We start from the raw sequence: 27,975 nt of genomic DNA on the forward strand, positions 1-27,975 counted from the left end.
ATGTGGGAAGGTTTTTCTTAGGCGGGTTACGGATTACAGGGTTTTCAATGGATTCCTATGGGAAATGCATTTTCGACTTACAGACTTTTCAACCTACGGACACAATTTCAATACGGATTAATTCCGTAAGTCAAGGGTCCACTGTATCTTTTCATGTGACAACACTGAAGAAATGACCCTTGGCTACAATGTAAAGCAGTGAGTATACAGCTTGTATAACAGTGTATATGTGCTAACCCCTCAAAATAACACAACACACAACCATTAATGTCTAAACTGCTGGCAACAAAAGTGAATACACCCCTAAATGACAATGTCTAAATTGGGCACAAAGTGTCAATATTTTGTGTGGCCACCATTATTTTCCAGCACTGCCTTAACCCTCTTGGGCATAGAGTTCACCAGAGCTTCACAGGTTGCCACTAGAATCCTCTTCCACTCCTCCATGATGACATCACAGAGCTGGTGGATGTTAGAGACTTTTTGCACCTCCACTTTCAGTTTCAGGGTGCCTCACAGATGCTCAATAGGGTTTAGGTCTGGAGACATGCTTGACCAATCCATCACCTTTACTCTCAGCTTCTTTAGCAAGGCAGTGGTCATTTGGGGGGGGGCTATTCGACATCATACGCTTGACATCATCTGAACCAAATAAGTTTATCTTAGTTTCATCAGACCACAGGACATGGTTCCAGAAATCAATGACTTAGTCTGCTTGTCTGCAGCAAACCGTATGCGGGCTTTCTTGTGCATCATCTTTAGAAGCGGCATCATTCTGGGACAACAGCCCTGGAAACCAATTTGATGTAGTGTGCGGCGTATGGTCTGAGCACTGACAGGCTGACCCCCAACCCACCTCTTCAACCTCTGCAGCAATGCTGGCAGCACTCACACATCTATTTCCCAAAGCCAACCTCTGGATATGATGCTGAGCATGGGCACTCTTTTGGTCCACCACAGCGAGGCTTGTTCTGAGTGGAACCCGTCCTGTTAAATTGCTGTATGGTCTTGGCCACTGTGCTGCAGCTCAGTTTCAGGGCTTTGGCAATCTTTGTATAGTCTAGGCCATCTTTATGTAGAGCAACAATTCGTTTTTTCAGATCTCAGATAGTTGATTGCCATGAGGTGCCATGTGGAACTTCCAGTGACCAGTGACCAGTCTAAGAGAGTGTGAGTGATAACACCTGCTCCCCCTTCACACCTGAGACTTGTGACACTAATGGGTCTCATGACACCAGGAAGGGAAAACGGCTACTTGGGCCCCATTTGGATATTGTCACTTAGGGGCGTACACATTTTTTTGCCAGTTGTTTAGACATTAATGGCTGTGTGTTGCGTTATTTTGAGGGGACAGCACATTTACACTGTTATACAAGCTGTATACTCACTGCTTTACATTGTAGCCAAGTGCCATTTCTTCAGTGCTATCACATGGAAAGATATACTAAAATATTTATTAAATGTGAGGGGGTGTACTCACTTCTGTGATATACTGTAATAATGGGCTCAAGTTAAGGGAAACCAGATTTTGGCTGAGCATTAGGAAAAACTTCCTAACTGTTAGAACAGTACAATGATCAAATCAATTTATATTAGGAAGTAGTGAATGCTCCAATGCTGGAGGCATTCAAGACAAAATTAAACAACCATCTGTCAGATATATATTGATTTGGATTCCTGCACTGAGCAGGATGGCCTTATAGGCCTCTCCCAACTCCATTATTCTATGTTCATTTATTATTGTCAAACATTATTCTTGTAAGCCATAAAGAGAATATTAAAATTAAATGGTTAAATATTAATAATTCTGAGCTGCCTAAAGATTATGGGCACAATACAGTCCACACTGAGTACTTTGAAGTCAAACTTTCTGGGGAAATAAACTTTTTATTGATGGTAGTTGTAGGTTTTTGGGTTGTTTGGCCATGTTCTGAAGGTTTTTGTTCCTAACATTTCGCCAGTCTCTGTGGCTGGTGAAATGTTAGGAAGAAAAACCTTCAGAACACAGCCAAACAGTCTGAAACACCTACAACAACCATTGGATCCTGCCCGTGAAAGCCTTCGAGCATACAAACCTTTTTATTGTTCATCTCTACCAGATGTTTCTCAAATATTCTCCCAGTCTTTCATTGGAATCCCCATGTAGACCTATTTCCATTACCTCCAATGTTTTAAATTAGCTGGTTGTCAGATATGCTAGACTTTAGACTGTGAAAGTCTAAACTATTAATTATAAGGCATAAACACAACACAATGCCAGGAACTGAAATAGTTGAGATACATACACTGTTGCACAGGCAGGTCTGCAAGAAATCTTATGCTAGCACAATGACATCTTTATATGCAGAGACAGATATGTATGAAAGAGGTATTATATAACTAAAAAAATTATTGTTTGTTAATAAGGCACTTCAGAGATCTATATGGCATCTCCTTACAGAAGCACTGCTCACAAAGGCTTCCATGTGGTTCAGGTTCAGGTTCTCAAAAAATAGAGCAGGATATGCATCTCTGATGTAGGCCTTCATTCTGCAACTGTAAATACCTGCTGGAGTGGGACTAGAGTTAATAGCTTTCAGACTTGGGCGTTGATACATCAAGGAACGAGATATTGCCAACATGGCAACCCTAGATTGAGGGGTTCATTCTCAGAATTTTAGAATATGCTACTTAGAAGCAGAGTTGTCTTTTTCACTACCTTGCCTGCTCTAGAACTGCTGTGGTTCCTGATGGAATCCACATTTTGCCCTTAAGTTCACCACTGAGTCTGTATATATTATCTGGGCAGAGAGCTATTAGCAATTGCAGAGTGTAACTGTTCCACGAGTTGATCGCTTTGTGATTGCTTCAGCTATCGCTGGCTTCCAGTTACATGCCAAAAACGCATCCCTTTGAAAACAATGGGGATTACATAAGTTACAAGGGGTAGTGAATAACAATGTGCCATTCAGATATTTCAGACTCCAGTTCCTATAATTCTCCAGTAATTCTACAGGCAGAATTCTGAGAGTTCTAGCCCACAGGCCTACCCCTACAAACATTTAAAGATGTCCATATTTCACTCGCCTAAAGCAGGTCCTAATAGCAGGTCCACAGCTGTCTTGGCTTACTTCCTGTTGATGGGTCTATGGCTGGAACTCCCTGACTTTTTCCTGTGGAATCCTTGGAGAATTCGAGGAACTAAAGTTCAAAAAAGCCAAATGGCACATCTCTAGCAGTGAAGTCCCCTTTGTTTAATTGGCAGAGAGAGAGAGACAGAGAGAGAGAGAGAGTTATGTCTACAGCCCATAGTTGTGCATGCAGAAAAAAGAAACATGATTTTAGCGAGTTTTAGTCTTTCTGTATGTTTCTTTTTCACACAAATACCATTTTGCTGTTGTTTAATAGATTACCTCATGACATAAGGGCTTGCACCTAGACATCAGGCTTTAGGTTTGAAATCTCAGGGAATCGGACACTGCTGACTTATGCTTCGGCAGGACTATGGATGACATCATGTCAGTGGCTGGGCTTACTGCTGTGGCTCCATCTCTCTTGTATTCATGCTTTCAGTGACACTTAAGTAGAGTATAGACTGTCTGGAATCGTGTCCATAAGTTATGCCATGTAGTTCTCTCAGACTGATGATGTCATGATGATTTTTCAGAAATAAAAAATTCTGATTCCCCACTTCAAAGATAAAGTCATCCTAGTGGTATTGATGGCCCCCCAACAGCCTCTCCACAAGGAGAATAGTTCTGTGGCTGATGATGTCCTCAACCTTATGTGGCATACCTGGACAAAGAGGTATCAGCCATTATGTTTGGATGTACTGTATCATGAAAGGCTACAAAGACAAATCACTGTTAGAGGATGTAACACTCTCTTTGTATTCTCTGTGAAACAATTAGAGAGAAAAAATATGACTCTAATGTACAAATTTCCTTTTTGTAGACATGTAACACCAACTTGTTTCCTTTTCCCTTTTTTGTCAATACAGCATAATTAGATTTTAATGCAATCCCTAACTTTAATTAAAAATAATTAAAAGAATGCTTTAGCAGAAGAATGGTACACCACTAGAACATATTTTCTAAACAACATATTTTAGTGTTTGTTTGTTTGTTTGTTTGGACGGAAAAGAAAATGCCTTCTTGCTTTAAATATTGTGAGTAAATATGCTGGAAGAAATGAGAAAAAAGATAAAGGTGTGAACATGGGTTGCAAGTCATATAAACTGGGTTTAAAATTGGTCATTACTGATTACAAAAGTAAAAAGAAAAGTTACGGGGCAACTGAATTTCCCCCCCGCCCTCAGATTTTTCATACAGTGAACACATCCTGGGGTGGCAATAGAAGCACAGAAATCAAGCAACATACTTTTGTTTGGTTGTACTATCCGAAAAGGTGTGCATTTGTTTGTGTGTTATTCTCCATGTGTTTGTGAACCCTATAGAAAGAGAGTTCTTGAACACATGGAGGAGAATCTCTCTGTGCATGTACTTGTAGGTGCATAATTGGTTTGCTTGCTTTTTTCTTCAAGTGAGTTCAATGAATGGCCATATCTTAAGGAGGTGAACTCCAGGAATTCTATTTCATTGCTTATTTTTAAAATCTTATTCTTAAAAATAAAACAAAAACTCTCCACTTTTATGGGGAAACTGTAATAATAAGGTAAAACAGATACAAATTCAAGATGAGAATGTACTTGCACATGAACCCTCTATTGCATGTGGTCCTGTGCCTTACATTTTTAATTATGGAAGGGTTTCTCTCTTGAAGCTGTGGTGCATATTAGCTTGCTGCTATTATTGAAGTTCGGCATCTTGGAGGATAGTTTTAGAAGACTTACCCTCCTTCCCAAATTTTAGACCACTCTCATATTTGTTTTTTATTGGTCTTATAAAAAAATTAATAAAAGGGAGGTAAAACATAATCAAAACTAATTAATTAAAGTCATTAAAAAGCAAAAACTATTGGTATGAGTTATGGGAAATGGATAGTTGTAATGAATAATAAGTAACAAAAATTATTCCTTTAAAAAGGTAGCTCTCCAAACGTCGAGGCAACCATATCGCTATAGTGTTGAGAAACACTATAGTTGTAACGGGGTAGAATTACCTATAAAATGGCAGACTCAAATGCTATTTGCAGCTAGGTCTGTCTTTCACATTCTTTGTTCAGAAATGGCGAGACACAACAACATAGCCCTCAATGAGTTATTCTGTTGCTGTAAACAATTTTGAGGAAATCTAAGCTGTACAAAGAAGAAAAGTAATGGGCTGTCACAGCTGAAATATTTGTTGTCTTTAAAGATATCAGTTCTGATCAAAGAAAGGTTGTCTCTAATTGTTCATTCTTTAAAGGAAAGAGGCTTGTGCTAATGATTCAAAACTGGAATTTATCTTCTTCAGTGGGAAACATACAGAATTCAGTGGGAGGTATTCCACCTGTTTATTTGACTGTGTGCTGAACCTCAAAAATAACATTATTATCAAGTTTTGCCAGGTCTAGGCTGTGGGCAGCAATCTGAGGATCAGTCATGAAAGAGGAAGCTGTGACAAAAGCCAGAATTCAAGAATTAGGACCAAGGAGTACCTAAGAGGACCAAACAACAATCTGGAATTCCAGACTGAAGAACAGTCCAGGGTAGAAGAACATACCAGTGAGATAATGTTGGTAATGTCGGTTGAGCACCAACTGGAAAAATCTCTTACACTATTTACTGTCTAACCTGGGTTGGCAAAGTCATTTGCAGCCTTTGTAGATGCTTCCTTGAGAAGCCTGTCATCTGCATTTCAGTGCCTTTGCCATATTGGGCAGCTGCACATAGATCCAGCAATTCCAGACTATGCTGAGATTCATTGTAAAAGATGAATAAACATTAGTGTCTGTTGACATTTATATACAGGCAGGATTTGAGAATGTAAGTTAATGTGAGCAATTTTATACATTGCCTTGACAATATCCATAGAGCCTAGACAATGCATAACATTTTCGACTGTGTCTAATATGTTCTTTGAGTGGATAATCTACGGTACCAATCTATGTGATAGCCCTGAAAAGCAATCAGCTATTGCCAGAGCCTGGAAAAAATTACATAGCTGGACTGTAATTCACAGAATACCTCAGCCCCGTTGGGGATTTGCTGAATTATACTCTGAATACGTAACTTCTTTGGTCATTGCCGTATGTTGGGCAAATGACAATCCACTTTAATGTGTCCCATATTAAACAATAAGGAAAGAATTCCTCCTGTACTACCATTAATAGGTATACTGCCAGTGACATTATTAACAATGGAATGTGGAGCAAAGTTTGCAAGCCTGCAACCCAAACAACACCAAGAAGATGCACTACAAATGGAGATGAGAGTGAACTTCATTTGGGAGATGTGTGTACCAGTTTGTATGCATGGTATCATAGGTTGCACATGTTGCCGTCCCCCACCTCCCTGGCTGGGTCTTCCACTCATCAGCTGGTGCATGCTTGTCTCCTCTTCCTCTTTGGCTATTTGACCAGTCTCTGGCAGGGGCTTCCCTTCCCCACTTTCTTGGCTGATTGACCACTTAGACAAGGAGGCAGGAAAGGCAAACTCTTGCTTCTACTGGGGAATAGCCAAAGAGGAAGAGGAGAGGAGCATGGGGTTGGGGAGGTGGGAGAAGGGAACATGCATATGAGCTGGCATGAACCTCTGAACAGAGATTCATGCCCATCTCTAATTGCAAAACAATTAGAACCATTTTCATTTAAAGCACCTCTCCCAGTCTGGAAGATGAACAGCAAGTTGAGGCAACCACCTGCTGTCCTTGGTAACAGGTAGCCAATGATAGCACCAGGATGACAAGAAAAATTCAGCCTGTCCTCCTGCTTGACCCAGTCCTACCATTGGGTTTTTCTATCCCCCAAAAAATCACACCTGAAAGCTCAGCTTGCTGCTTACTCTCTGAAACTGGGATAAAATTTTTATATTGGAATTGTCCATGGTGGTGGACTCGGCTCAGCCCTTTCATTTCTTTGCAGGACTTGTTGGCACCCTTGTAGCCTGCCAGCCTTGCCAACAAGCACAAATGAGTGGGGCTGCAGGGAGCAAGGGAGGAGGGGGAAATTATTGAGACAGGTGAGTGGCCGAGAAGGAGCAGGTGAAGAAACTCAGCTGCCTAACCAAAAGGTTTATTAAAAATAGGAAAGCAGCTTGGTGAGACAAAGGGCCTCCAAGAAGTTACTTTCCCCATGCCTCTTCTAACTGCAGGCACCACCATACATATATTTAGTTTGGAAGTGAGGAAGGTATCATTCTTTACCAACATTTACCATGGATTCTTTATCACGGACTAGCATGTTTCTGTTTCAACTTGCAAGTTCAATTTGTGCTTCAGGAATATATGTTCCTCTTGTCTTTGTCCTCAGACGAATTGACCAAAAGTTGCAGAGACAATCTTTGCTTGAAATTGGTATTTCCTCCCCCCCTCTCTGTTTTTTTTTTTTTTTTTTGGCCACAGACTTAGAGGCATGAAAATGTAGCCATTCCTCCATTTGCCCATTTCTCCAGTTCCACGAATTGTGACCTGATTTTTTTTGGTGGCAGAGACACAGTCTTCCTTACTATGCTAATCTTGGCAGTTAGCTGAAGCCATCAAATCAACCACAGGCAGCTGTGCAGTGAGGCTAAAGATCTCTACTGTTTTATTTTTCCCATTTAAAAACATTCTGTCCTGTATTTGTTCCCCCTTATTGTTTGTGTATGGCCTGCAGTATTAACACAGAGCAGACCTCCACATGGAGAGGCCACCCCTCCTCCTCCATTATACGCTATGCTCCTTCATTCCACTGAATGCTTTCTTTCTCCATATCTAGCAAGAGCTCTGCTTAATTAGATATTTAAATGATTGGAGCAATGCTATTTCTTTAACTTCTTACCAACCACAAACACATACGAAACATACTGTTGGCGGCATTTAATCAACAGCAGTCAATTTATCATTTTCACAGTTTTAGTGAGTGGTTATGAATCACTAAAATCACAGGTATTGTAGACGCAAGCGCTGTGGCACTATCATTAACAAATACGCAGTGCACAGAGGGATGACTTGGTAATTGAGTGGGACTAATAAGAATACATCATTTAGCTGTGTGTGACAAACTGTGCCTCAAAACACAAGCATGGAAAATTCACATTTTGCTTAATAAATAAATTACACAGCCGATGTATTATACATAATTTGTGTCCTTACGGATTTGAGTGATATATATAATGCATGGTCCAAGTCATTTATTTATTAAGACTAACTATATATATTGTAGGTTGGGAATTTTAAACTCCAGAGCAAGACCTGCCAAGGTAACTATTACAACTACTGAGTTTGATTGGGCAGCAAATGAGGCTGTGTGTTTGGGGACTTGCAAACACACCGAGTGTTTCTAATGTTACAAGCTCCAGCGTAGTTATAAACCCCGGCTTCCTCCATTTATTTAAGAGCCAAAGAAGAGAAAATCCAAAGGTTTCCTGGGAAGGGGGTTATTGGATTATCTTTTTCAGGGCAGAAAACAAAGCGTTTCCTCGTTTAGTCCAAATATAGTGGTGACAAAGGAGGAACGAACAAATGCCACTAACAAATGGATGTCACCAATATTTTTGTGGTATAAGAGCTGCTCCTATCATTATGCAAAATGAGATGTTTGTTTCTGGCAGATGCTTTTGGGTGCCATCAAACAGCGGCACGTTCATTATTTAATGCATTATTGTTACCCTTTACTGCTGAGGAGAGAATATTTTTGTGGGATTTTCTCTTTGATGCAAAATTATTTGACCAGCCTTGAATAATATGCACTTTGGCTCAGGTAGGTGAGGGACATTGTCTGTTATTCTGTTTCAGGCTGCATAATGTCTTTGGTAGACCTCTCATTCACTTGGTGAACCTGTAGCTCAGTTTCATTGCTTCATGTGCAGGTGTGGGTTTCTTCCTACAAAAACATAGAGAACTAGTAAAGTATTCAGTCATGTTATTTGCACCTGCAGTCTGAGGTTCACTATCTTAGGGAAATCTAGAAATATGCAACTGAATAGAAGACCTAGCTGTCACTTAAATTAATTAATTAATATCCTGCCTTCCTCCCTGCAGGATTTAAGGCAGCTTGCAGCATAAATTTAAAAACAGATGCAGCTTACAATAAGCTAGAGTACTAAAGCAGTATTAAATAGATTATCAAATGGAAGCAAACACTGAATTAACACAGTTTTAAAACCGTTTAAAAGCAACAAGAAAAAAAAACCCATGCACCATTAAAAGGCTTTCATCAGTCAACCAGTGGCCGGACTGTCGATATAAAAATGTCTAACTGCCAGCCGGGAAGGGTCCAGCCTTGTCTCCCACAGAAGGAAATTCTATAGCCAACTAATCGCCTAACTATCCAGTCTTTACAGAGGTCAAGAACTGACATAACTAGATCAGCCACAACCAATGGGGAAAAAAATCAGAATTCTCCTGAGTAAGGGTCTTAAAAGAACACTGAACAATTGTTTCAAATACTGTCATGGGATAGAGCCTTAAGACACATAGTGCTGTCATCCCATTGGAAAATGGCAGGTGTGGATCTGCTCAGTGCATGAAGAACCAATGGCTGGCTGGCTATCCTTGGGGGAGGTTGTAGGCTTTTTAAAAAAAATAACTTTTCTCATCTCTGGTTTTGATGGGGAAGAGTAACAGTAAGACCAAAGGTGGTCCCAAAAATTTAAAGTTCCCTAGGTATGATCATAATGCCACATTAATTAATCCCATGATGGAAGAGAAGGGAGATTTATATCTGCATTTATCTCTGTATCTTATCAATGAGGAATCAAAATAAAAACAGGAGTTTTATGCCACTTTAAAAACTAAGAGATGTATTTCAGTGTGAGTTTTCACGGAGAGCAGCTGGATAGCTCAGTGGTTTCGGTCTCTGGCTACGGAGCCAGAGGTTGAGTGATTCCCCACAGTGCCTCCTTGACAGGAACTGGACTCAATGCTCCATAGGGTCCCTTCCAGCTCTGCAGATCTAAGATTATTATTATTGCACTCTGCTTCCTCAAATTCACAGAATACATAGTTGGGGGTCACACTTATAAAGTTACATAGTTTATACGGCACAGTTACAGCCAGCAGGCACCAGCCAAAAGACAATTTCCATTAGTTAATGACTCTACCTTTTCTTAGGATGTTTATGTAATGAGCACTTTGAAAGTTCATTATCTGTACCAGTGTCACTATTATACTCTTCATTGCCTATGTCTGCATTCCACGTCAGTGGTTCCCAATCCCACAACCCTAAATATAACCGTGTGAACTGAATATTGGACTCTTGTGTATCTGAGGAAGAGGATTGTAATCACACTGAGGTATATCTGTTGGACTTTCAGGTTCCCCAATCCTTTTTTTAAAAAATTGTTTTGTTTAGCCACCTCTTTCAAAACTACTATACCTGTACATATAGCTGTATCAGCATTTGCATCTGTGTATCCACTAAATAAATTAGAAGAGGTCCTAAGCCCTAGAAAATTTGAGTTCTTGCTTAGGTCTGGTGCCGAGATGTGAACAGGAACCTCTCATCCTCAGAATCACTCTTGCTTGAACAAAGGAAGTGATGGGGAGGAGGAGATAGGGTTAGCTATTCCCCCCATCCATGTTGGTGTTGCCAAATAAGGTAACACCAGAATAGGGCTCTAGAGGCAGGAAGAAGCATTTCAGTGGCATTTCCCCACAGCATGTCTTGTTTTACCACACGAAGGGAGAGAAATAACAACGTAAGGGATGGAGACCTATGCAAAGATAGAGAGAAGGCAGAGCAAGGCAGCAGAGTAGGAGAAAGCATTTTTCTGTGTGCATCAAAGGACCCACTTCCATTCCATATAAAGGGGAATGCTGGTTTGGATTAGATTTATTTCAACACTGGCATGGTGGCCGTGTCCTCTACTGCCCTAAGAGGAGCTGGATCATTCAGGCCAGGCAAAACATAGATTTATGTTCTTGTACCCAAGTGAAATTGACAGGGGCTTGAGGAGGAATGTTTGGGAAGCTGCCATTGCTGTTTCCTGTCTTCTGTCCTCTGAGGCAGCTGTCTCACACTGTCTAATGAATGAACCAACCCTGAAAGAAAGAGAATGTATGGAAATGGGTGAATGTGAGCAAGAATGCATTCACAGGGTATGATATTTTATTAATTGCCCAAAATTCTCCTTTTTAAAAAGTCTCTAACAAACCACTGAAGTCTAAAGGAACATTGGTATATTCCTGAGGCAGGGGAAAGAAAAAAGATTTATGAAAGCTGGTGTGCTATAAACATGTCCTCACTATAATTTAAGTAATTTCCCTCAGCTATTCCCTATTAAACCAGCAATATCTGCAATAGTTCAAGGATTTTTGTACACTTTCCTGCCTTAGTCTGTCATTTCTGATCTCTGAGCATTCAACTTAAGCTAACAGGACGGGGAGATAAAAAGCAACCAATGAAATGTGTAGACCCCTTCGGTGCCTGAAATAAATTAAATAACTGTATATTGGCCTAAGGGCCAATGTATAGAATATTCTTCCTGCTTATATTTTAAATGCTCATCTTAGAGTCTGTATCTAGTCAATGTGAAAGTGTTAATGTTCCTGTATCACAGTACACTGATTACACATCTTTTTTACACCCAATAACCACAGACAATGATTATATTATTCATAAGATATTTTACCTGAAGTAATAAAGCAGGCAGCTTTAGTGATTATTTCCTAATCCCTTTTTTTCTTTAAAAGAACACCTCTCTTTCTAGCCCTAGGGATAGCCCTTCAATTTATGTTTTCTTGTAAATGTTGTCTTCTCTAAGCTGATACAATTGGATAAGCAGTGGCCAGTGTATGCTGATTTGTGTAATTTTTGGGTGTGTGTGTGTAAATCTTTTTGCAGCATTACTTTATCACCTTTGCTCAAATGAAGCCATTAATATTTTCCCTATAATTTCAAAATATACCTGGTTAATATTTATATAGGTGTCTTAAATTAACAATAAGTAGTTGTGAAAAGTCTGGGTGAAAAATATAGTTTTGGATCTTTAAACAATGCAGACGTTAACAGCTCTGGTGTGCAGAGTAATATCAAACCTCTCCTTTTAACTCCATATTTTCTTAATTTTCTTTCTCACAGAATCTTCAAGTTAGGGTTTTCAGTAGGACCATGGAAAACCTGCTTTTTGGGACTGCAATTCCATAACATAATGAGCCAGTTGGGTTTTTTTGGGAAGTGGCAGCTGTAAAAAGTAACTTTTCCAAGCTCTATCCATATTAAATGGTGGCATCAAGATGTTTGTAATGTAACTCCCTGTAATGGGTATATCACAGATCTAAGTGACACCCAGATCTATATTTTTGTCAATAGCCGTCTGAGAGTTTCTCTTTCTGTCTTTCTTCTGAATCAGTGTCTTCTATAGTGTCAGGTGTTGGGGGAAAGCAAGCTGAAAGTGAATGTGGGCAGGTCACAAGTTGTACTTGAGGGATCTCTTCATGCTCCCTAACTCATGGTGATAATAATCCTGCAATTAAGATGGGGCAAGCTGAAAGACAATAGTGGCGTTAGTCAAGATGATTAGTTTATCTCTGTTGCTAAGCTGGAGCAGTAAATAGCAATTCCCACTGATTCAAGTCAAGGTGTTTAATACCAAAAGCCAGCCAACAAAAACATAATAAACCATCTTATTTTATATTGCCTGAGGAGAAACCTGAAACTTATCACCTCACACTGATTTTACAATGTTGTGGGCTCCATTTTCAAACTTATTTTTCTATTTCTTCTGCACCCCTATCTCTGTAACCCCCAGCCTGATGAAGACTCCTGTAGTACTAGAAATTAATACCAAAAACACATTCAAAGCAGCAAGGCACAATAATCCATTAAAAAAAGTTATCAGACAGATGGTCGCTAAGAGAAAGCCTGTCTGAAGAGAAACATCTTGGTCTGCTTGCTCAGAAGGACAGCAAAGATGAGACTGGACTGGCCTTCCATGGGAGGGCGTTCTAGAGTCTGGGAACAGTGAGAAAGAAGGTCCTCTCCTATGTCCTATTCAAGTGCAACTGAGAGGGTGGTGGGACCACCAGAAAGACCTGCCCTGATGATCTTAACACCTGGGCAGGCTCATAAAAGGAGAAGTGATCCTTGAGGTAGCTTGGATTCAAGCCATTTAGATCAGGAGCTTTACAAAATATATGTTCCTTATTTACTGGTAATGGACAGATCTGATAGCCTGAATTTTTGGACTCTTCTTTTGCTGTGGAGGGATGCTGGCTGTGGTGACTGTCATGACAATCAGCTTGTCATGTTTCCAAACTTGTCACTGCTAATGATAGGACACTCTGTGACACTAAAGGAGAGTTTCAGTTGTATTCTGTCCAGTCTTAGCCCAGCACTCTATCCACTGTACTAGACTTCCAGTGCTCAGAATAGGTATGATTCTGTACACTCAGAAGAGTGTAGAAAAAAACAGTAAATTGCTTGTGTTATGGTTCACCAAGCTATTTGCAAATAGAGCTCATTCCCTAGTGAATAACCTTCCATACTGCTTAAATATTTGACCAGCTTTAAAGCACTCTAAATATGCAGCCATCACTAGAACTGAAAGGGAAGACCACAGTCATTTGTTTCAGTAATCCAATCATATGAAGCATTGAATAGAGTGTTATTTACCAAAAAAGAAAAAGGAGAAAGAAAGAAAAGAAGAAGAAAGTCACTGCAATTTCCCATTGATGCTTGTTGAAGACAAAAAGGCTCTGCCCTCATCTTCTGCAAGCGGTGCCCTGTGTGAGGCATCATAGCCTTTCTGCTCTTTCACTTCTTCCCAGTGATATAAATTAATATCTCAACATTGACCATAATATGCCCTCTAACAGTGTTTATTATTACTGCATATTTTAGACAGGTGGTAAGTATTGGCACTTTTTATTATGCTGATAAAAAGTGTTGGACTGCCAGGTAAAATGCATTGTCAGGGGTGATTTCTCACTCTCCTGTAGCCTCCTCTGGATTTTATTTAGGCACATGCTGATGTATCTGGCAAAGATTCCTTTTAGTAGTTCTCTGTGCTGGGCCACAGACTGGCAAGGATAATTTCCAGCAGGATTAGGGCTGGAGGCTAATGATACAGAGAAAGAAGCAGTTGCGCTGTATGGTCACAGGAGGGGAAAGCTCTATGTCTGATTATGATTTGGTAACTTTTTCCCTGACAATAAATGCTTCATGCATGCTGCAAACCATCACATGGGGCATGGTTTGGGATAGATACAATATGTCAGATATCTTTGCTTTATACTTGCAGGGAATTATCTGGAAATTTCAAGAGATACCTGGAAATATCAAAAAAATAGTATCCCATATTTGTAATCTACCAAGAATATTATAATCTATTATACCAGGATGTTTTCCCACACTAGGCCTCATGGCAGAGTGTTGAAATAAATTCCTCAGGTCTAGGACTAAACAGAATCTTTTGGGAGCAGTGTGATATTTTGGTAGGCTAGTGGTCTACAATTGGAGAACCCAAAATTCAAGCCTCCACCTGTGAGAGGGTGGGTGTGCTGGATAGCCAGCATGCTCACGATGGGCTGCCTAGCCCCTTTAAGCAGGCTCAGAGTGATAAGACAGAGAAGAATGGTAAAGCCAAGGACAGAAGGGAAGAGGGAGGGCAGCTGATGAATGAGCACCTGGCTGAGGGAGGCTGGAGATGGATAAAAGACAGGGAGAACAGGGCTGTGAGATCAGCATCTGAAGAAGAAGAAGAGGAAGATGGTTCCTGGGTGTCTGGAGAGGAAGAACTGCTGCTGATGATAGGGGAGAATATGCGGTGTGTTTCTCCCAAGCCAGATGGGCAGCTGCTAACTGATAGTGAAACTTCCATCCATTTATCATCTTGGATAGTCAAGGAAGAGCAGAAACAGATGGGCTGTTTAGCCAGAGGTTTTGCTGGGAACTGTACAAACCTTCCTTGACACATATTGAGACCAACCCTGCTGGACTTGGACTTTGGGAGAACTCAATGAGGGTAACTGAGGAGTGGGCACACATGGGTCAGTGATTACCCCCCCAACCTTCTGTTCCTATGGGGAAAGGGACTCTGCATATAACTTCAAATAAAGTTCCTGTATGCCTGAGGGACGTGGTGGTGCTGCGGGTTAAACCACAGAAGCCTGTGCTGCGGGGTCAGAAGACCAAGCAGTCGTAAGATCGAATCCACGCGACGGAGTGAGCGCCCGTTGCTTGTCCCAGCTCCTGCCAACCTAGTGGTTCGAAAGCATGCAAATGCAAGTAGATACAGTAAATAGGGACCACCTCGGTGGGAAGGTAACAGCGTTCCATGTCTAAGTCGCACTGGCCATGTGACCACGGAAGTTTGTCTTCGGACAAAATGCTTGCTCTACGGCTTGGAAACGGGGATGAGCACCGCCCCCTAGAGTCGAACACGACTGGACAAAAATTGTCAAGGGGAACCTTTACCTTTACCTTTATGCCTGATACCTGAAACGGAGTGCATGGATTCTTTGCCAGAGGACACAGTTACCACCAGCTCCTTAGGGCAGGAGGATGGCTGAGCACATACCACCTAGCCATGAATATCATTGAGGGACAGGAATATTCATGCCCCCTAATCTAACTCACATGTTTATTACTGACCAGAATCCTATTGGTGTTTGTGTAAGGTTTGTATAATTTGCTATGTCTAATTGTGGCTTTATTGATGAGGGACCAGAATACATCTCCATTGTACAATCAAGCACTGAATTCTAAGCACCTAGCAAATGACAAATTCCAAAATTCCACAGGGTGCAGCTATGATGATTAAGGTGCTATCAGACTTCCGCCTAGAGTGGCCTGGTGGGCCAGATAGGCGGGGTATAAATCAAATAAATACATAAATTCCAGAATTGTGCAGTTGGCATCCATGTAAGGAGACATTTAGAAAGCCAGGTCCCAAACCATTTAGGACTTTCAAGATTAAAAACAAAACTTTAAGAGCACCTAAGAAGCAATTGGCAACCAGTTCAAGTTGTTCAGAATCAGAACACTGTGACCTCAATACTATGAATCAGTTAAAACCTGAGACATACTTCGAATGTTTGTTTGTTTAGTCGTTCAGTAATGTGTCTGGCTCTTCATGATCCCATGGACCAGAGCACGCCAGGCCCTCCTGTCCTACTTAAAATGTGGGCCCACACAAATTGAAACAAACTGAAAAATAAAAAAGCTTGTACGTGGTGCTCAACACATCACAATGCATGTAGCCCATAGGCTTTTCTGAGATGCCATTCATTAACTGTGACACATGACTGAAAAGGCCTTCTTGTAGCAGTTGCCTTCTCAGCTCATTCAGTGGGGATGATAAGAAAAGGCCCCCAGAAGTTTGCATTAGTTTCCACACAGTTTCTCTCTCTCTCTCTCTCTCTCTCTCTCTCTCTCTCTCTCTCTCGGTAAAACTGGCCCTAAGCTTTTTAGAGTTTTAAAAATTAATACCTGGGTGCTTAACTGGGCCCAGAAACAGATAGCAAGCCACTTGCAGTCTTTGATTATTTTCAATGAGTCTCCATTCAATCTGAAAGCAAAGAGGAACCTAAGAATCTTCTTGCAGCAAAGGCAGAAAGTGATGTTCTGACTGTCCTATTTTGTGATCTCTTGCAGGCTCAAGAATACCTCTGTCAATTTCAACAGGGCTTTTTTTTATGTGTGTATGAAAGAAAATATTGGAAGAAAATACTTTTTGCCTAATCTCTGAAAAAAAAACAATTAAAAAAGCCCTCATGCAATGGTGTGCTATATGAGCAGAGCAAGTAAATAGGTTTCTGGCTTATCTACCTCTCACTTGGATCTATATTAGGTGATTTCCAGATGGAGAGAAATGAGTGCGTGTGTCAATTCTGCTGAACTTGCTCACACCTGCAATCCACAAAGGCTCTGTTCGGAGCCCTGCTAATCCCAAAGGACAAGAAGATCAGCAAAGGTGACACAGCAGCTGTGGCACAGAAACGGCATCAAGGTTCTGAGCTAGCTGTTATTGTTGCTCATTCCATGAGATGTTTTCTTTTCAGTTTTAAATCTAAACGTCACTTCTTTCCCGTTTTATCTCTCTGTTACATGTTAGTTTCCTACGATCACAAGATTTCACAGGCTTGAAACTATATTTGCTCCCCATCAAAAGCATAATTCTGAAATGGTATTTCCATATGGGCAACTCTGTGATTCTGCTGCATCAAGCGTAACAAAGACTCTTATTGCACTTTTAGGACGAAGACATGTAATGTGGTAGAAGGTTTCATGGCCAAGAGGCTGCTTCATCAAATGCATGAAACAGAACAGAGAACAGTAACTAAATATGGGAAGCTGCAGCAACAGCAACAATGGTAATGCAGGAAGCTTCAATATACTGAGTCAGTTCATTGGTTAATCTAGCCTCGTATTGTCAACTCTGGCAGTAACTCCAGATTTCAGGTAGGATTCTTAATACCCCTACCTTGATTTATACATAGAAAGAACCTGGAACCTTCTGCATACTGACCATATGCTCTGCCATTAAGTGACCATTGTTACATGAAACAAGAATACCTGAAAATTGGGCTTCCTCTACACAGAAATTACACCTTGCTGTATAGGTAGACATTGTATATATGGCATTATACAGTATCTGCATAGTTTCTCAATAATTGGAGGGAATCCTTAATCCTGACAGTAGTGTGGATGGTCATGACATCCATGTTACCCCAAAGGCTAAGATTAATACAAGAAAACCCAGAATATATAGTTTTGTGGTTTCGAGATGGCTTCCAACTTACTTTCAGATACTGAAACCACAGACAGTTCTTCTCCATCTCTTGTAGAATGCTTCATAATGCCCCATCTTTAGAAGGAGACTCAGATGTGAATTAAGATTATATTGAATAAGTCATTGGACATAGAGAATATAAATGCTATGATGGAATACATACCTCATAGTCAGAGCAAGAAGAAGGCCAGGGGAATGGTTTATCAGGCTCTCACTTGATGCCAATGGATAGTCCTCCACCAGTGAAGAGCTGGGGTTTTACATGTTTTCCTCACCTAACATTGATGGGTGGATATATCATCTGCTTAGTCTTCTGGTTGTACATGAAAGAAAAAAAAACTTTCCTCCTGAGTACAACAAGAGAAAAGCAAGTTTAAAAAGCTTTGGTGTAATTTCTTGGAATTGTACACAGTATAATTTGAGTTACTACTGTACGTCAGTAGCAATGCATCACATGAAATAGAACATGCTTTCCTTTATTATCAGTTTCTATTTTAATTTAATATAGTTTTCATTTTATAAAATGCTGAGCAAGAGATAGGATATTGGAAAGGGAGATAATAGAGAGAGATATTGGAGCTGGGAGTGGAGGGGATTGTTGAGTCAAACTATGTATAATAAAATTATTTTCCTTTAAATAAATGACTACAACGTAATACAGCACTTCAGCGTGCCCTATTCTTCATAATGTATCCCATAAGATGGTCTGTTTTTTTAAAGAGAAGGAATTTGCCAAACACTTTGTGAACATCTGACATTAGAGGTAACCTTCATCACTACTGTTTGACATTGTAATTATGTTTTACTGTGTGAAAACAATGATTGTCAGGACAATCCTTTACTTGGCTGGTCAGAAATAAGCCCCATCAGATTCAGATGAGTGGCTACTTGATTATAGCCCAGGGTATGGGTACATAAGATATACTTTAGAGCAGTGGTGTCCAACCTTGGCCCTCCAGATGTTCTTAGACTACAGCTCCCAGAAGCCTTCACCACCACCTCTGCTGCCCAGGATTTCTGGGAGTTGAAGTCCAAGAACATCTGGAGGGCCAAGGTTGGACACCACTGCTTTAGAGTGAAGACTTATATAAAAGATTAATTTAGCTATTCTGTAATTTCCTTTTTCTCCTTTATTATTCTTTTACCATTGTTCTTTGAGATTTACATATGTTTTGGCAGGGTTTAAATGTATTACTGTCTATATGAATGAATACAAGACAGTCTTGTCACCTAGACCTGTTCTGGGTTTTGTTTCTGTTTGCATAAAGTGTCACGATTTCTCATGGAAGTCCAAAGATGTGTCCTTTATTCCATAGAACAAGCAAAGATGTTTTATGGATACTAGTGATGGAGTAGCCACTCATGGCGTAAGGGACAGAATGAAGGACTAGGACTCAGGTGAGAAAGTGACTCACCCAAGGTGATCCAGTGAGCATCTTGGCTCTGGGAATTTGAACATGATTATCCTATGTTTCAGTCCAACAATTTTGCAGTAGCATACCGCTTCCCTGTAAAACAGGTATTGTGGCTATGCCATTTTGCTAATCTGCTTCCATAGGAGTGCTATTCTAATCAGGTTTATTCAAAAGAAGGTTGCACTGGATTCTATGGAGACTGATCCTCAGGAAAAAAGTAGATTGCAGGATTACACCTTATGTGCATGGGTTGCAAAGAAAGAAGAAACAAAAAGGCATTTTGCGCATATACAGCTTTAGTTCTTTACGTATGCAGAAGAAAAAAATATTTTTTAAAAATCTGCTATTAATCTGAAGGAGAATGATTTTCATTCTTGTCATATTTACTGATTTATTTTGCCATTGAGAAAGGGAACCATGAAATAGTATAGATTCAAATTCACCACCATATATTCCTCAAGAAATCCCATGTACACACGTCTACATGTTTCCATTGTATTTGAACATCTGACTATAAAAATATTTTGGATGCCCTCCAGGTCAATTGAATAAATGGACATGCACTACATTACAGTCATGATAAATATCAATATTTTGCCAGATCAGCACGCACAAAAGAACAGCGACTGTATGCAATATTTAATTCCCCCAGTTTGCCTTGATTTTCACCTTGATCCCAGCATTAACATTGTGCACCACAGGAGAACAGGGGGAAGAAGTGATACACCAGTAAAATGAAGGTTGTATTGAAAATGTCGCAGTATTATCAAGTCTACATCTTTTTAGGCTGATGGATAATCAGTTCCTCCCTTCAACTCCAAGAACTGGTATCCTAGCCTATTGAAGCTCAAGGGCTCTAGAAATGCCTTTTCAAACACTGATCTGAAATGCATGTCATATTGAGAGCAAGGATGTATCAGTCCAGAGTACTTAATCTCTGTATCAAGTGATACACTTTAGAATCCTTCTGAAAGCATGGATCACCATCATAGCATTTTCTGCAAGTCTTAAGTTGGATACTTCCAGAAGAAAGTAAACTGAAGGTGCTATTCAACAGCTAGTATTAAATAAACACATAAAGGTTCTGTAATCTGCTTCCAGTGTTTCATCTGTCTCTTAAAAGGAATAAACAGGGTTCATATTTCCTGCATATGGGGTCTATGTATATTTCATACACATTTGTTGACAATGGCACTTCAGAGTGGGATGGGCAAATTTCAGAAAGGGTGCACCTCCATAGTGACCAGGTCAGCAGGGAAATCATGACCTTTTCCCTTCATTTATGAGGCACATTTATGGCCCACACAGAACCAGTAGTCACTGATGTCTGATAAGTTCCACACCCCCCAGCATCTTTTGACAAATCTCCCTTCTGAAAGTGAAGCGGAATTTTGGCTACTTTACTACACACACACACACATTCCCCCATCTATGAAATACTGCTGTCAACAAGGAAAAATAGAGCAAGTCAACAATTGTGGCTCACCCTTTTCTTTTAAAAACTTAAGTCAAGCTCTGCTCAGTTTTGTATCAACACAATAAAGAATAAATTAAAAAGCAAAGTCATTGCACATAAAATGGTTAGATAGGAATAATATATTGAGTTTGAAAACTTTCTCTTAACTATCATGCACCATGCTGTTGTGTATAATTATTAGCTGGAAAATAGCACAGCTTGAACCTTATTATTGCACATTAAAGAACCTTCTAGTTATAATTATGAAAAAAAAAACAAGAGAAATGCTTACAAATCAGCTGCCAAAAACTGACTTTGCATATAAAAGAATCTAAAATGTCCATCTGACCTTATCTAATTACTAATACACACTGGTGCCCCTTTCCAACTGTATCCCCTCCATTTTTCCCTTGGTATACTGTAAAATCAGAGAAGAACTTTCCTGATTATTAGTTACTGGAAAAATATGGAAACCTTAACATTCAGACGCCAGTGGTTAGATGGAATAAAAGTCATTTCAAGACCAATAACAACTCTTTACATAAAATAAGTTGGTAAAAGGACTATCTTAATTGTCCTCCTCATTTGAGAGCCTTAGCTGACCTCCAAAGTAGTTTGAAACATGTACATGATTTGCCCTAACGTGCTATAACTTTATTAATTTTACTTCATTATTCCATGTCATGGAAGACATAGATGAGTCAGTAATAATTTTATTACGAGTGGCTAAGAATTTAATTTCATTGGGGTGTGTGTGAGAACTTCTCAATTTTCCTAATTTTTTTCAAGAAGTCAACAGTTGGTAATTAGAAATTCCAAGGTGGAAGGAAACAAAATTGACATATTTCCAAGGACCTGAAAGATGCTGAACATTTAACTTTTCTTTTCTTACATTTAGCTTTGCAGGTAAAACATGCTTTTAATTATGTTTTCTTGTATATGTGTAATTTTTTAAACATTGTTCTGGAACTACATTTTCGTGGGTGAAAACTGTCCAGAAATTTGTACATGTACAAAAAATAGTAAATCTATTGATGACACATGTAAATTACCTCTTCAAGAGACTGTCAGCATTACTAGAATTTGGGATTTATGAAACAAACCAACCCAAAGAAGTTTAAATTCTGTCAGTTGCCAGGCCTATGACTTGACTTCGAAAATTTGGTCATAATGCCTCAGGTTTCCACACTCACTGGCCAAAATCTTCTTGCATAACTACACAAATGGTGCAACGTTCAGAGGCAAATGCTCTAAGTTAAGAAATAACAATATATATTGTAAGTTGCATGTTGAATCATAGAACTCAGTATGCAACTGATAATGTCTTTGGTAATTTCATATGCTGGAGCAACTTGCCTCCAAAGGTTGACCATTTGGGCTATGCCAGCATGACTAAGGGCTTGTTTACAGTTACATTTGCCTCACGATAAGCTCCATTCTAAATGGAATTGATTTAGAAATCATGTGGCAGTCACATGGCATTTGGGTTGGTGTTGGGAAAACTTTTGCCCTTAAGGCTTTGTCCTGCACCTGCACAGGCCACTCACCCTGCTGCTGTGGTTATTAGAGGGAAAGAAAGAGGAATCCAAGTATGAATCCACATGATTTTAGCATGGGATCTTCCCCCAAACACTATTAAGTAGTGTCCCATTTGTACCCATAAAATACATCACAGAAATGAAGAGTGCCTGACTTTGCAATGGTGTACAGACACTGATCCTCACGAATCCTCATGATTTTAACATGGGATCTGCCCCAAGCCACTGTTCAAACTGTGAGCAGAGATAGTGCCTATGACCGAGAATGGTTTGGGGGTGTTCTAAATAGAAATCCATGGGGATCTGTGCCTCAGATCCATTTTTCCCCCCAAAGGAAACTCGTCACTGTGCCAACTCGGCAAGCAGCCCTGCTGGTTTTTCCTGCATTCTCTTTGCTCATTTTAAACATTGTTCCATGAAAGGCAACAAGGGGAGGAAAAGTGGGGATAAATAAGGCAAGGAAAGGAAGAAAGAAAGGAGAGGAAGATGAGGAATGAAGAAGTAAAATGCCTTCCCTCTGCTCCTGGGTTGCTCCCAGACCCCAGAGAAATTCAGGATGGGCAGAGGAAAGAATTGGTAGAGGACCACCATTGTTGCCACAGCCACTGCCTCCCCTCTTCCTTCCTTCCAGGAGGCAATGGTGATGTCTTGCTTGCAGCAGGCTGGCAAACAAAGGCCCTTCCACTTACCCAGCTCTCCTCCCTCTTTGGTAAAGGACAGACAGACACACACACACACAATATGGAGAACTAGCACAGCAACATAGGAATGAGGAGCAATTTCCTGCAACCGAGGAGTCTCCATTGGATCAGTCAATTCACAAAAATGCGAGTTAAAATAAATGAAAAGGAATTTAAATAACACCCTCCCAAACAGAAAAAAAACCCACCTTGAATTGGGTGTGTGTGCAAGTTTTCTTGTACGTCATGGAGACAACCTTAGAAAAAAAAACTTGCCAGGACTGGTTCAGATCTTATTTCTAATGTAATTTTGGACAAGTCCCAAAGGCTTTCAATGATCATGCAATCCACCAGTTAAGGTGCAGCCTAGAGATGGGCATGAACCACTGTTTAGCAGTTCATTACAGTTCATCCTTCAGATGAAGAGGTGTTTGGCACTTCCCAGTCCCACCTGCTCTGGTGGGTGCCCACTCAGAGGCACTACCTGGAGGAGGCAGGGCAGGGAAGCCAGGGCACTGTCTCTGAGTAGGCACCCACCAGAGCAGGTGGGACTGGGAAGTGCTTGTTTGTCCGAAGGATAAATTGATACGAACTGATGAACTGGCTGTTTGTGCCCATTTCTAGTGCCGCCTCCCAACCTAATACCGAGCAGCTGCAAATCATTTCAGAAGCAATTTCACCAGTGCCATTAAACTTATGTTTTAACAAACAAGCAATACCCAACAACATTTCTTTTTTGTAGCATGAAGAGCATTTTCCAAATTGGTCCACTGGCAAACAGGTCTGCTCATTTTTTAAAACTGCAAACCTGCTAATGGTTGTAGGAAAATGAACAGCACTAGCGAGCAATCATGTCAGGGAACCAAAGCCAAGACTACCTGATTAAGGCCATTGCCTGAGAACTGATCTCCAAGCTGCTTGGCCTCTTTCATTTTTTTTGCTGTAGAAAAAAAAAAGCCCTCCAAAGAACAGACTCATGTCTGTGAAAGTCATCCATCTGGCCTACATTTGGGTTCAGCTTTTATCTTAGCCATGAAATCAAATGTTTCTTAGTCAGTGTCCTCTTGGAGATGTTTGTGTGTTGTCCAGTATCTTGCTGGGGATTTCTGTGCAGGCAGTTATGTACTTTGGCACAGTGTCTGTTGTATAACTGATTTCACCCCCAGTTGCACAAAAGAGACCTCAACAGAGCAAACATTGACACAGTGCTAACTCTATGCTTTAAAATCATGGTCACTATTCACATGATTTTGTAATCCTGATGGCTGTCACAACGTGTGGAAGAATCCTGAAATTCAAAGGGAATTTCAAAGGGAAAGAGACTTCAATTCATATTCATAGAGACCCAAGCATTTTTCTGTGAAGGAGCAATGCACAGATTTTCACCAGAATTTTAATGTAGCAGCAATCTGGAAAGTTAATGTGGCAATGAATCTGTTCAACCAGCTTTGAACAGACCGTGTATTTCATTGCACTTTGTTCCATTCTGATAACCCTACAACAATGTGTAAATTTATGGGCTACTTTTGACCTCCTAATTACAATGAATAATGCCAATTAACAGTGCCAGTATTGGTCCTGATATTTTGTAGAGTGACATGGCCACTTCAGACACTTCATGAATGCCTTAGGAGTGTGTGATATCAGTGGGACTAAGGGCCATTTTTCAGGTTTCTCCAGCAGCCTAAAGGTTACACTCCAAAAGGGATGGGGATAAAGGGGAAAATCGTATTATTATTATTATTATTATTATTATTATTATTATTATTATTATTATTATTATTATTATTATTATTATTATTATTATTATTATTATTATTATTATTGTTGTTGTTGTTGTTGTTGTTGTTGTTGTTGTTGTTGTTGTTGTTGTTGTTGTTGTTCAAAAACACAGGCACAATCAATCAAAATTATAAAAATATTGACTGATATTATGTAACAGATACAAGTTTTAACTAGAGATGGGGACAAATAAAAAATGGTTCGTGAACTGTCAAGGTTAACAAAACAATGGATATGAATATTCTTTGATGAATACACAAATCGATCTGTTGATCCATCTTTGCTTTAAATATCTATAAAACTGGACCCCAATGACCTAGAGACACCAAATTTGCAGTGAAGCTTCCTCTGATGCTGTTCTACAGCTCCTGAAAGTTTGGTGAACATTGGATCACGGACCCCTGTTATATACTCAGAGGACCCCTCCCAGGAAAGTTCCCCCCAGGTACTTAGAGAGTCCAGAATCACAACGGAGCTTCCTATGTCTTTCCTCAACATGCCTTGTGAACTTTGGTGAAGATTGGATAGCTGACATCTGAGTTATTAACCCACAAATTGGGTCCCCCCCAGGAGAGGTTACCGCAACGCCCATTCTGCCTACCGGCCGCCAATCAGTTGATTGGAGGCCAATAGGCAGCCATCCCCCACAGCCACCCCACCACAGCCTACCCCCCCTTCGTTTCCCTATATTAGCCCCCACCCCACCCCCACTGACACCCCCTTACCTTAATAGCTGGCACCAAATTCTCCATCAGGCCTCAGCAGCCACCAGGTGTAAAAAGGGAAACTGTCTGCCCTTTGTAAAGATGGCAGCTGCGGCTTCATTCAGGGTAGGGAAGCTGCAGCTGCCATCTTTGCAAAAGGCAGCCTGGATTCTCTTAAAGCCAAGACATCTCGGCAGCTTTGATTAAGGTAAGGGGCTGTCGGTGGGGGTGGGGGAGGGCCAAGGTAGGGAAAGGAAGGGGGTGGGGTGTAGGCTATGGTATTGGGTGGCTGTGTGGGGTGGTGGATGCCTTTCTGCTGTCAATCAGCTGATCGGTGGCCAGTAGGCAGAGTATTTTTTAAAAAATAAATACGAAGTAAGAATAAAAACAGGTGAATATTCATCCCTTCGTATTCGTGGGGGTCTTTGGAACCCACAAATACGGATTGACAGATATTTAACGAATTGGCTATATTCATAAGAAAAAAATATTTTTATATCCATCCCCATCTCTAGTTTTAACCAAAAACTTAAATTAAACTTCAGTGCCTTATGTGTGCTGTTCCTAATATTGTCAGGTTTTGTAGGTCTGATGGTGTGATTTCTGAGATCTACAGCTGCTTATAGTACTGTGTAAAATTTCTTGATATTGTTCCCAAAGCCCCAATGAGTACAGGGACCACTGAAGTGTGTTTCTTCCAGAGGCAAGATTTTTTGATTGCCAGGTCTCTGTACTTTGTTAGTTTTTCCAATTCCATATTTTCAGCTCTGGCATCCCCTGAGATTGCAATGACAATGATCCAGAATTTCTTTGTTCTATTACTACTCTATTTAACTTATATGCAGAATACATCATGCGGAAGGCTGGACTGGAGGAATCCCAAGCCGGAATTAAGATTGCAGGAAGAAATATCAACAACCTCCGATATGCAGATGATACCACTCTGATGGCGGAAAGTGAGGAGGAACTAAAGAACCTTGTAATGAGGGTGAAAGACGAGAGTGCAAAAAAACGGTCTGAAGCTCAACATCAAAAAAAACTAAGATCATGGCCACTGGTCCCATCACCTCCTGGGAAATAGAAGGGGAAGATATGGAGGCAGTGACAGATTTTACTTTCTTGGGCTCCATGATCACTGCAGATGGAGACAGCAGCCCCGAAATTAAAAGACGCCTGCTTCTTGGGAGGAAAGCAATGACAAACCTTGACAGCATCTTAAAAAGCAGAGACATCACCTTGCCAACAAAAGTCCGAATAGTCAAAGCTATGGTTTTTCCTGTAGTGTTGTATGGAAGTGAGAGCTGGACCATAAAGAAAGCTGACCGCCGAAGAATTGATGCCTTTGAATTGTGGTGCTGGAGGAGACTCTTGTGAGTTCCCTGGACTGCAAAGAGAACAAACCTATCAATTCTAAAGGAAATCAACCCCGAGTGCTCACTGGAAGGACAGATCCTGAAGCTGAGGCTCCAGTACTTTGGCCATCTCATGAGAAGAGAAGACTCCTTGGAAAAGACTTTGATGTTGGGAAAGTGTGAAGGCAAGAGGAGAAGGGGACGACCGAGGATGAGATGGTTGGACAGTGTCATCGAAGCAACCAACATGAATTTGACACAACTCCGGGGAGGCGGTGGAGGATAGGAGGGCCTGGCGTGCTCTGGTCCATGGGGTCACGAAGAGTCGGACACGACTAAACGACTGAACAAACAATTACTACTCTGTCTGGTGTGTTATGTTCAAGGTATCTATTAGTTTGGATCCGGTAATCCCACAGGATCTTGATTTCCTCATTTTCTGAGACCTTCTGAACCTGATATTCCCATGGGTTTTTGGGAACATCAGGCAGAATTATATTTTTTGCATAATGGCGAGTGCACTAATTTTGCCACTCGATCATATATAATTTTGCAATCTGATTGTGCAGTCTTTGGACATTCACCGATGACGTGTGACACAGTTTCATCTTTTTCTTGGCAGAGTCAACTTTGCTGTTAGCACTAATTCCTTGGATCTTAGGTTTCATCATGTTGGTTTGGAGTGGTTGTTCTTGTGCAGCAAAAATCAAGCCTTTGGTTTCTTTCTTAAGGGTCCCCAGTTTTAGCCATGCCCATGTTCAATTGTCATCATCATCATCATCATCATCATCATCATCATCATCATCATCATCATCATCATCATCATCATCATCATCATCATCAATAAACTTCAAAAAAAGTGAATTCAATTTCAGAAAATTGCCTGTGGAAACTGAAAGCCCCCTTGCCCAAAAGATGCAAAAGTTCTTCTCCTATGCCCACTAGAGTTTCTGGGGGGAGCCTGGGAATCCCCCCAATTTAAGTGGCAATTATAATTTTAAAATCACTTATTTCAGCATGTTTCTGTTGTACTGTGCTATTCATGATGAAAAATCCTCACTATGTTCATGTGCTGAATTGAATGGTTCACCAAAAACTGAATATCTGTGAAATTATTTTCTACAACGTGCTTCATATTCAAGATCCAATCTTATACGTATACACACTGAACACAATTAAACTTACTTTGAAGTAAATGTATCAGATTGAACAGCATCCATCATGGGTAGTAAAAAGGGTTGATGTACTTGTTCT

At 40.4% G+C, this 27,975-nt stretch overlaps 1 long non-coding RNA gene across 1 annotated transcript; it reads right to left on the bottom strand.

The window, feature by feature from the left end:
- Positions 1–3,071: 3,071 nt before the first annotated feature.
- LOC110072913 (uncharacterized) lies at positions 3,072–27,975 on the bottom strand. Its single transcript, XR_012086024.2, has 3 exons — positions 27,907–27,975; positions 17,958–18,107; positions 3,072–3,227 (listed from the first exon to the last, which is right to left on the bottom strand). It is a non-coding gene; the product is annotated as an uncharacterized LOC110072913 (long non-coding RNA).

Source organism: Pogona vitticeps, chromosome 4 (genome assembly GCF_051106095.1).
Source record: "Pogona vitticeps strain Pit_001003342236 chromosome 4, PviZW2.1, whole genome shotgun sequence".
Classification (NCBI taxonomy): Eukaryota; Metazoa; Chordata; class Lepidosauria; order Squamata; family Agamidae; genus Pogona; species Pogona vitticeps.